This window comes from Eptatretus burgeri, chromosome 8, assembly GCF_056783735.1.
Source record: "Eptatretus burgeri isolate ZD-2024b chromosome 8, Ebu_testis_v1, whole genome shotgun sequence".
Lineage (NCBI taxonomy): Eukaryota > Metazoa > Chordata > Myxini > Myxiniformes > Myxinidae > Eptatretus > Eptatretus burgeri.
The window spans coordinates 14,264,370-14,274,273 of NC_140968.1; the positions used below are offsets into that span (position 1 = coordinate 14,264,370).

A 9,904-nucleotide genomic window follows, 5' to 3' on the forward strand; every position below is an offset into this window, starting at 1 on the left:
AGGAGAGCAAGATGTGGAATGTGTGGGCTTTAAATGAGTTCCTCAGACAACTTGCAGGTCCAATAACAATAGCATGAGTTGTAAAATTCAGATTAGTTCGTTCAAGAGTCCAATCCATTCATTAAAAAAAACCCATTTCTGGGGGCAACACCATCAAGGAAGAGCATATCTAAAAACAGCCTTTTGGTGGGAAGTAAATCCGGATGTTCTTCCCGCATTCACTCTCCGAAAAGTTATTGCCTCACATCATTGTCAACCAGCGATGGTGATAAACAACCACTGTGTCAGCGTCTGGCAGATAATCATAGTGACACATAATCTGCCGAACGGCAATGTGCCAGTAAGCGCAGGAAGCTCAGTCCTTATAGGCCCAGACGAGGCTTGATCCTGCAATTAGTATCCGCTGCTTACTTGCTATCACCATCCGCCGAGCTTCTTCCCACGTCCAATTTATCCAATCCTTCAAGGGTAACGATTGAGAGTGGCTGGCTGGTCCACCAGATTCCCCTTCACACACTCTCCACCAGGCTAATCCCGTCCGGCCGCTTCGCCGCTCACAACCTTTTTTCCATGAGACAATTGTAACCATGAGTGCCTCTGCTTCTGGAGTGTCTGCTCAAATTCACACTTCAATCTTGGTATGGTGAGCCAATAAGTATTCAAGACCACTGTCCTTAACTTGCTGGTATCCTTCGCAAGCATTTACACTCATAAATGCCATCAGAAGTCGGAAGAAAACTCTGCCGCACCAGCACATCGCCGTTGCCATGGAGAAAATTCACAGCTGACTTGCAGTGCCCAATGATTCTCAAAACTGTGAACGGTGATAGAACTGCCTCTCCTTCAGTACGAACAGGAATAGTCTTCCTCCACAATCCTCAGAAGGAAATAGGACTTCACGGTGCAGGTTACCAAGGACAAATTTGAGCTCAACATTGCTGGTTCATATCTGGTGTTGGCTTAACGGTTAAGGTGGCTGGCTGAAGATCTTATGGTCTTGAGTGTAAGTCCCTGTCATTTCCATTAAATAACACCAGGTGGGTTGACTCAGCCTGTCATCCTTCCAAAGTCAGCAAAATGAGTACTCGCCTACTGGTTGCATCAGCAGCCCAGCCACACCTCCAGGAAGTGATGCAGCCAAGCAGCCTACATACGAATAAATAAATAATTGCTGGTCCAACTCTTCAACTCACAAAGGATGTTGCACCCGAGTCGAACTGGATATTCAAGACAGTTTAGTGCTGCATGCCTTTTCAGCAGCTACGAAGAAGCTCCCTTTCAAATCCTAGCACGTCACTTGAATGGGCACTTCCACAAAACCTTCGATCGGAATCTCCATCCTTCCCACACCGATCACATTCAAGAACATTCCAGGGGCCACACTCAACTGACCAAGCTTCCCCTTCAGTTGACTTTGGTACAAGGACGACGGGATGATCGGAGTCTCCACTCCAGTATCCAGCCCAGCTCTTCTCCACCTATCTTCACCTTCGAAGTCGGACTATTGGCGATAGTTGCTTCCTTTCCTAATGGGATAACTGTGTTGGAGCATCTAACATGCACACTTCTGCTTGGGAGAGTGTTGGCAGTAACTGGCTGTGAAACTCCTGCATGCCTTCTCTGTGGACAGTCTTTGTGGGCATGACCCAGCTCCTTACAATGATGGCATGTAACCTCCAGCTTGCAGTCTTTCTTTGTGGCCCTTCTCACCACAGCGGTATCAGGTAGCTGGTTTTTGCTCCCAATATCTACTAGATCTCTGCACTGCACCGAGGTCGAACAGATTTGGGAGACAATCACAGAGTCTGGATAACTCCTTTGTGAAGGAAGAAAGTCCCTCTTTGATCTCCTTCATCTCACTTTGTGGCTGAGCCAAAACCTGCATCACTCCAGGTCCATCTGTCAAAACCTCATTGATGTGAACATTCCTCTTTGGCTCTTGGTCTCTGAAGAACTGGTATCTTTTCTGGTCCAATAACCATATCAGGACAACCTCCCATATCTCCAATAACTGGTATCAGTTGTATCGGAGATACAATAACTGGTATCTCCAGGAATGTCCTTCCACCCATTAACATCTCTATACATCAGAGTTCCCACTGCAGTCACTGCCTTCTTGCTCCTCTCATGGACTGTTCCTTGAGCATGCTGACTTTCAAGTGACTCAATGGATCCTTCTCCGCCAATGACTGTGCTACACTCTCCATACGAGAATACAACCTCATCAGCCCACGACTGGAGTTAGCAAGGGACTCAGCTTTCAACTAAACATGCTTGTAAAATGCACCACAAAGGAAGGCAATACACAAAACACACTAAAACGCAATATTAAAAACAAATGTCAGAAATTGCATTTCTTTTTCACTGGTCATCAAAATAAACTAACCACGTGCATGTTCAATATTGATGCTTCATCTTGCAAAATAACCCTCTATTTAGTCTCTTGTTACTGAATATAATAACATCAAACCTTGTGACATATCATAAGCCATCAATGATTGGCAAACAACAATGTAAGCTACCCCCCCCACCCCCACCCCATTATTTTTCCATGGCCACAAAATGTGTAAAAATTACCGATATTACTATTATCCAAAGTTAGTTATGCCGGTAAGTATGTGTGAGACAGATCCCTTCCTTTTGTCTAGTGGGAGAGTCGAATATGTGCGTTGTGATGTTTTTTTTTTTATAGTTAGGTTATTACACCTCACCACCTGCCCATCACGCTCCATCACCACCGTTGGCTGCTCCTACCTTGACTTGCCGAGAGGGGGGCCTCGCAGTCCCAGTCCTCGGCTTCCTCGAACGTTCCACACGCAATCATGGCTTCACCACCATCCACCTTCCTCAAACACGCGTGGAGGGGAGGGGCGCTTTCTCCGGGCATGGCTGAAACCGTAGGATCCTGTGCCCCTAGGATCCTGGCCAATTCAAGGCGAACAGCAAGGCGTGCTGACCAAGGCCCCTCCCCACCGAGGGAGGTCCATAAATTCCAAAGACTCTCTGAGGCCTTGTTGGTGGGTTGCACGAGGGTTTTGAGAGGTTCTCAAGGGGTTTTGGTGGTTACTAGGGGTGGTTACGAGGGGCGATTATGAAGAGTGGTCACAGGAGGTCTACGTTGCTGTACGAAGGGGTTTTTGCTGTCACGAGGGTTGAGCAGAGGGCCATCTAGGTGGCGAACGTGTCTCCGCTGGCCCTCGACAAGGAAGGGATAGAGCAACCCTGAAACCCCCCCTCCGTGGACCCCGATTATTCGCCACCCGAACTCCGCCATGTGCGACGAGGGATCGGACCAACGACCTTTGTCAGGTGCCGCAGCGTGGAGTACTCCCTTCCCTCCGACGACCAGGTACAAGCCGAACTCTGACCCCCAGATCGTCTCACTCATCGGCTGGAGGGTCGAATAAAGAACCTTGGGTTTTCTTTTCATTTGTGTGTGTGTGTGTCTGAGTGTGTTGGGCCCGTCTTGTAAGTAGAACTGCATAAGTGCTTTTGCCCATTTAGTGGGGCAACTTAGCTAAATACAGCATAACAATTGTGCATTTTGTGAGGAAAGCACCAAATTTGGCACACTAGTAGCCTATCATATTATGAACAGATTTGGATATTGGGCCATCTCAAATTCAGCCGCTGATGGCTGTGGCAGCCATTTTTCAAAATGGCCGCCAGTAGTTACTGTTATGACACATATCTGCTTTACTGGAGAGGAATGCAGGTTGATAGTGAAAGTTTATTTTCTAATGAAGGTCCAATAATGGTCAAAGAAAGTAACAATTTGATTTAGTTGAGAAAAAAAGTTAAAGTGGACTAATTAGTCTTATTAAGACACAGATTTTGAATGAAAACCAATGATAAACATTCATAGCACTATTGGCTTGGCACATGGTAGTAGAAGTGGTGTGCGTGCATATTGACCCCAGAGTCGCGCACGGTTGAGTTGCCAGCTTACACTTGTTGAGTCGATTCATTGTTCTTTTGTTCTGTGCCCATAGAGTTCTCTATGCTATCCCATTGTTAACCGTAGTTCATAAAGTCGAGTTTGGTTTGCGGGGTGCAGTTTGGTCATAGGATTATCTCAGTCACGGATTACCGGGTTACGAGGTTCTGCATGTATTTCCGTTCTGCCTTCACGGCGCCAGTTCCAGTTTGCTACGAAGTGAGGAAGTTCTCTTTTCGTACCGGCGTGTTGGCGAGATATCTTTACCATGATAACTCGTTAGTTTTCGGGTTATCTTCGTTCGATTGACGGCAATGCCAAACCATTTGTAAGTAGTTTTCCATTCTAGTTTCCATTTTCATGGCTCAGCTAATTTGTTTTGGTCAGTTTGTTGAGTAACCCTTCCATTTTCTGAAACTGCGTTTTTATTGATGCTTACAGTCAATCGCAACACATCTCAGCACATCGGCTCGAAGTAACCTAAATATGGATGAATTTGGTCGTATTGGGAATGAAGCCATGCAACTCAGATGATGGGTGTGAATTGTCTATGTGCCGTCACCAGCATCTGTAGAAGATTTTACAAGTGGCAATAGTATTTATGACTATGGGCTAGGAGAAAACCGGTTTAATTCATAACTAATTTATCCTCCATTGTGTCATTGCAGATCCTGATGGTGGTGGTTGCTGGTGAACAGAAGATACCTAGTGTAACATTGAACAACTTGACCATGTCCAAGAGCTTCCAATTGGTTGGCCTTGAGCGTCCTGTCCCATCAACATCAACACACCCAACTCAGACTAACTGGAAGCTGTGTATCATTTGCCAAGAGGACAAAGCAGAGTCTCTGACATGTCCTACACAGTCCAAGCGAAAAGACTCTGGGAGTGGGTACAATTCACTCGCAGCCAATTTGATCAGATTCAGTGAGCTTGGACAACTTCCAGGAACACGTCAGTTGGAAAGACTCAACGAAGGGTATGGCATTGAAGCGGCCATGGTTGCAAACAATGCTTTGTACCATCAAACATGCAAGCTCAAATATAACAATACAAAATTGCAAAGGGCAGAAAAGCGAACACTCATGACAGAAGGAGAGATCCATGACGTACCAGATGCGTGCAAACGCACCAGATTTCATTCAAGATCATCCAGTACAGAGAAGGCCCAAGAAGCCCAGTGTTTCTTTTGCAGACAACCTGCAGGAACCGATGGTGTTCATGAAGTTGCAACATTTCAAATGGACAGTAAAGTTCGAGACTGGGCAGCCATCCTTGAAGACACAGAACTGCTCGGCCGACTCAGTGCCGGGGACATGGTCGCCCAGGATGCCAAGTACCATAAGAAGTGCTTATCAGTGCTGCACAACTGTGTTAGAAAGGCCCAGTCTGAGGGACCCAAGTACACAGACAAGGAGCGAGAAGTATCACGTATTGTCTTCGCCGAACTGGTCCTCCACATAGAAGAAGCTAGGCTAGATGAGGAGACAGCACCGGTGTTCAAGTTAGCTAATCTCGTAGAGCTCTATCAGTCCAGAATGGAACAGCTAGGGGTTAAGCTCGACACAAGGGTCCACTCCACACGACTGAAGCAGAGACTCCTTACCCAGTTCCCTGACATGCGCGCACACACAAAGGGGAGAGACGTCCTGCTGGTATTTGAAGAAGACCTTGGGGCTGCTCTCATCAAAGCCTGTGATCTGGACAGTGATAATGATGTGGTCCATCTTGCATGTGCTGCACAGACCGTGCGCCGCCACATGTTTGAAGAAGCTGAGCCCTTCAACGGATTCCCTGAAGGATGCCAAGGAGAATCTGTGCCATCACTGCTGCTTGCCCTGGCGAGCATGGTCCAAGAGCGTTAAGGATCAGATGGCAGACACAACCCCTGCAGCACTTGCCATTGCCCAGATGCTGAAGTTTAACTGTATCAAGCACAACCGGGCACATCACACCACAGGACCCATAACTGAAAGGCACAGTGCTGCACAGGAGACCCCAGTTCCCACATACGTAGGGATGATGTTGCATGCTCACACACGAAAGAGACAGTTAGTAGACAGGTTGTCACACCTGGGCATGAGCATCTCATATGCCCGTGTTCTCGAGCTCTCGGCTCAGATGGGGAACAGTGCCTGCCAACAGTTTCACAGAGAACAAGTGGTCTGCCTCCAAAGATGCGCAGCAATGTCTTCACAACATCAGCCATAGACAATATCGACCACAATCCCAGTTCAACGACAGAAAAAGAGTCCTTCCATGGTACAGCCATCTCCCTCCTCCAGCACCCCTCATTCACTGGCGAAGGAGTGGACCCAAGCATTGTAATCGTTGGTGGATCTAGAGATGCTAGCTCGAAGATGGTCGGCCACTTGCCACACTACTATACTGATGTGCCCCCAGTCACTACCAGCATGAAAAACCTGTCTGTTCCAGCTACGAGAGTGGTGTCCTTGACCAGAGATGACTTCAAGGAGCAGACTGAGGAGGAATACCTGTGGCTATAGCACGCAAGGTGGCTCCTAGAGGACAACACTGGGACATACGAGAACATATCGTGGTCAGCGTTTCATGCCAGTCGCCAGCCGACGTTACCTCGAACCATCAGCCCCACGGCCCTGCTTCCACTCTTCCTTGACAGTGAATGGATGTGGTGAAGAATGCTGTAGAACATGTGCATCCTGGCCAGACACCTGTCGTCACCTTGGACCAGCCACTGTTTGCCTTGGCAAAGCAGATTCAGTGGAAGTGGCCAGAGAAGTATGGTGAATAAAAGATGGTAGTGATGTTTGGTGGGCTCTACATCGAGATGGCCACCCTGAAGACGCTGGGCGACTGGCTGCGAGGAAGTGGCTGGGTACAAGCCTTGGTGCAAGCTGAGATTGCAACGCCAGGGACAGCCGACTCCTTCCTGCGAGCTGCCCACGTCACCCATACAAGAAGAGCTCATCAAATCACTGCAGCGGCACTGCACATCCTGCAACACCGTGCGTATGAACGCCACTGTATGACGTATTTTGGTGATGCAGAAGACCTGCCTGAGTTCGAAGAATGGTGTCACCAGAGAGGAGAAGACATTCCCAACTTTCAGTACTGGACAACTCTGCTGGAACTGGAGATGTTGGTACTGGTCTACATGCGTTCTCTGCGGCAGGCTTCATTCACGATGTACCTTGATGCCGTGACGGAACTGGTCCCATGGTTCCGTGCCTTAGACCACACACACTATGCCAGGTGGGTCCCTGTTCACCTGAGGGACATGGTTGCACTCCCAATGAAGCACCCAGATGTAGCTAGATAATTTATGGCTGGCAACTTCACTGTACAGAAGACGAAGAACGTGTTCTCTTCGATCCCAATCAACCAGGCACATGAACAGAACAACGAATGCATCAAAGGAGATGGTGGAGCAGTCGGTCTCACTGATAACCCAAGTGCCCTGCGGCGTTGGATGATTGCTGGGCCAGAAGTTGCCAGGGCCATAGAAGAGTTCCAAGATGGCCGTCAACACTGGGGGAGGTGAGAGGACACACGTCATCATAACCAGACACCAAGTGTGCAAACCTCTTTCGCCAAGGATGTCCATGCCCTTGTCAGCGTCATAGAAGAGCTTGACAACCCCTTTGAGGAAAAGAGCATGGATCTGGTTGTCCTTGACACAAAGGAAATTGCAGGTCCTGCTGCAGTTGAGAATGTCAGGAATGTGAAGAAGATTGGCCAAGAGCAGTTCCAGGCTTTCACCAGAGAATGCCTGGTGGAAAGGACCAAGCCAATTGATGATGCAATTCGTCGGAACAAGCTGAAGGTGTTGAGCACTTCCACCCCGAGAAGTGTGAGCAAAGGGAAACAGCAGCTGGCCTCTCTCAGGAACGACGTGGCACTTTTCTCATGACTCTACATCGGTTGCCAGACGAGGGATGGAAATCTTGAAGAGTTCTTTCGTCATGAGAATCAAGCTTGTCCTCCAGCTCTCTCCAATGGAGAAAGTCTCCATCTAGATATGAAGAGTGATCTCCTCAAATGCTTTGAAGAGTTCTCCAATGCCCAATCAGAGGCTCCTGATACCACCAGCCTAGTTCTTGATGGGACAGTCATTGTCCAGATGCTGAAGCCTGTGGTAGCCAAGAACTTTGATGACTATGCCAAGGATGTCTTCATACCGTACCTGTCAACAAAGCTTCAGACTGTGTCACGCCTGTACCTGGTCTGGGACCGCTACGTTGCCGATTCACTGAAAGGCAGTGCAAGATCAAAGCGTGGAAAAGGAGTGCGTAGACGCGTGGTCGGAGCAGCAGTTATACCTGGAAACTGGCAGAACTTCCTCCGAGTGGACACCAACAAGACCGAGCTGTTCAAGTTCCTATCAGAAGCTATCTTCAGGTGGTTTGACCAGGATGACAAGCAGCTGGTTATCACTGATGGAGAGGCAGTCTTGAGGAAGCCACCGCTGCTAGACCTGGCCTTGCTCGCCCCATGCAGCCACGAAGAAGCTGACAGTCGAATGTTGTTGCATGCATCCCATGCAGCCAACCATGGTCACCACAAGATACTGATCAAGACAGTTGACACCAATTTTGTGGTGTTGGCTGTGTCAGTGGCCCAGGGACTGCAACCAGAAGATGAAGTGGCTAGCATTTGGCACTGGGAAGAGTTTTCGGTACCTGGCACCCCACAAAATAGCAGCTGGCCTAGGACCAGAGAAGGCACAAGCACTCCCAATGTTTCACGCTCTGACTGGGTGTGACACTGTATCTAGCTTTGCTGGACATGGTAAGAAGACTGCTTGGACAATCTGGACCGTTCTGCCAGAACTTACAGATGCACTGCTGAAGCTATCCTCTGCACCAAGTGGCATACCAGACGATGTCATGCACACCATCGAGAGGTTCGTCATATTGCTCTATGACAGAACCAGCACGTGCAACGACATTGACAAGGCCTGGAAGAAACTCTTCGCGAAGAAAAACAACGTGCAGCTGATCCCGCCAACCAAGGCAGCTCTGGAGGAGCATGTGAAGAGGGCGGCCTACCAAGGAGGCCATGTGTGGGGTTAAACACTGCTACCAACGCCAGAGCTGCCTCCTCCATCCAGCTGGGGATGGGTCAAGAATGACGAGGGGGTGTACGAGCCACACTGGATGAAGCTACCAAAAGCAGCCCACACCTGCTATGAGCTAGTATCGTGCAAGTGCAAGAAGAGCTGTCTGAAGCGTTGCAAGTGCAAAAAGGACGCATTCGAATGCACAGCTTTGTGTGTGTGTGTGTGTGTGTGTGTGTGTGTGTGTGTGTGTGTGTGTGTGTGTGTGTGTGTGTGTGTGTGTGTGTGTGTGTGTGTGTGTGTGTGTGTGAGGGAGAGTGCTCACAAAATTGAGAGAATATTAACAGAGCAGACTGTGTCACTGATTCAGAACATTTAAATCAGACATCTCTCGATCAATTTCTATGAGTGAGATGTCGGTATTCATATCAAACAGACACAGCCCACGATTCGTTTACAACCATGCTCAACAACCACTGACTTTACATCAGCGATGTTGGTATTCACATCAATCAGATGCAGCCCTTGATTCGTTTGCCACCATTCTCAACAACCAATTTCTATGAGTGAGATAGTCGTCCGGTACAACAAATAATTAGCAGCCATCTTGCAAAATGGCGGCTATCTTTAAACTTGAGGTGGCTACAGGTTATGTTTTTCTTAATTCAGCTTTTAATAAATGTTCAAACCAATGTTAGAGTGAAATTATAGTAACCCGAGCGGACATTTTGGAAAATGGCTGCCACAGCCATGAGCGGCTGAATTTGAGATGGCCCAATATCCACATCTGTTCATAATATGATAGGCTACAAGTGTGCCAAATTTGGTGCTTTCCTCACAAAATGCACAATTGTGATGCTAAGTTGCCCCACTAATTGTAAATACTGGCATTGAATATTCGCTTTAAGTCTCGCCTCTCTTGTCTTTTA

At 48.1% G+C, this 9,904-nt stretch overlaps 1 protein-coding gene and 1 pseudogene across 4 annotated transcripts in view; one reads left to right on the forward strand and one right to left on the reverse strand.

Moving 5' to 3' along the window:
• The window catches only part of LOC147021150 (uncharacterized), a 163,329-nt gene that overhangs the window by 100,391 nt on the left and 53,034 nt on the right, over positions 1-9,904 (reverse strand). The window lies entirely within an intron of this gene.
• Positions 4,044-9,176, forward strand: LOC147021151 (uncharacterized; annotated as a pseudogene). The gene is made up of 3 exons (XR_015060723.1): positions 4,044-4,265; positions 4,606-8,366; positions 8,587-9,176. The product of XR_015060723.1 is annotated as an uncharacterized LOC147021151 (transcript).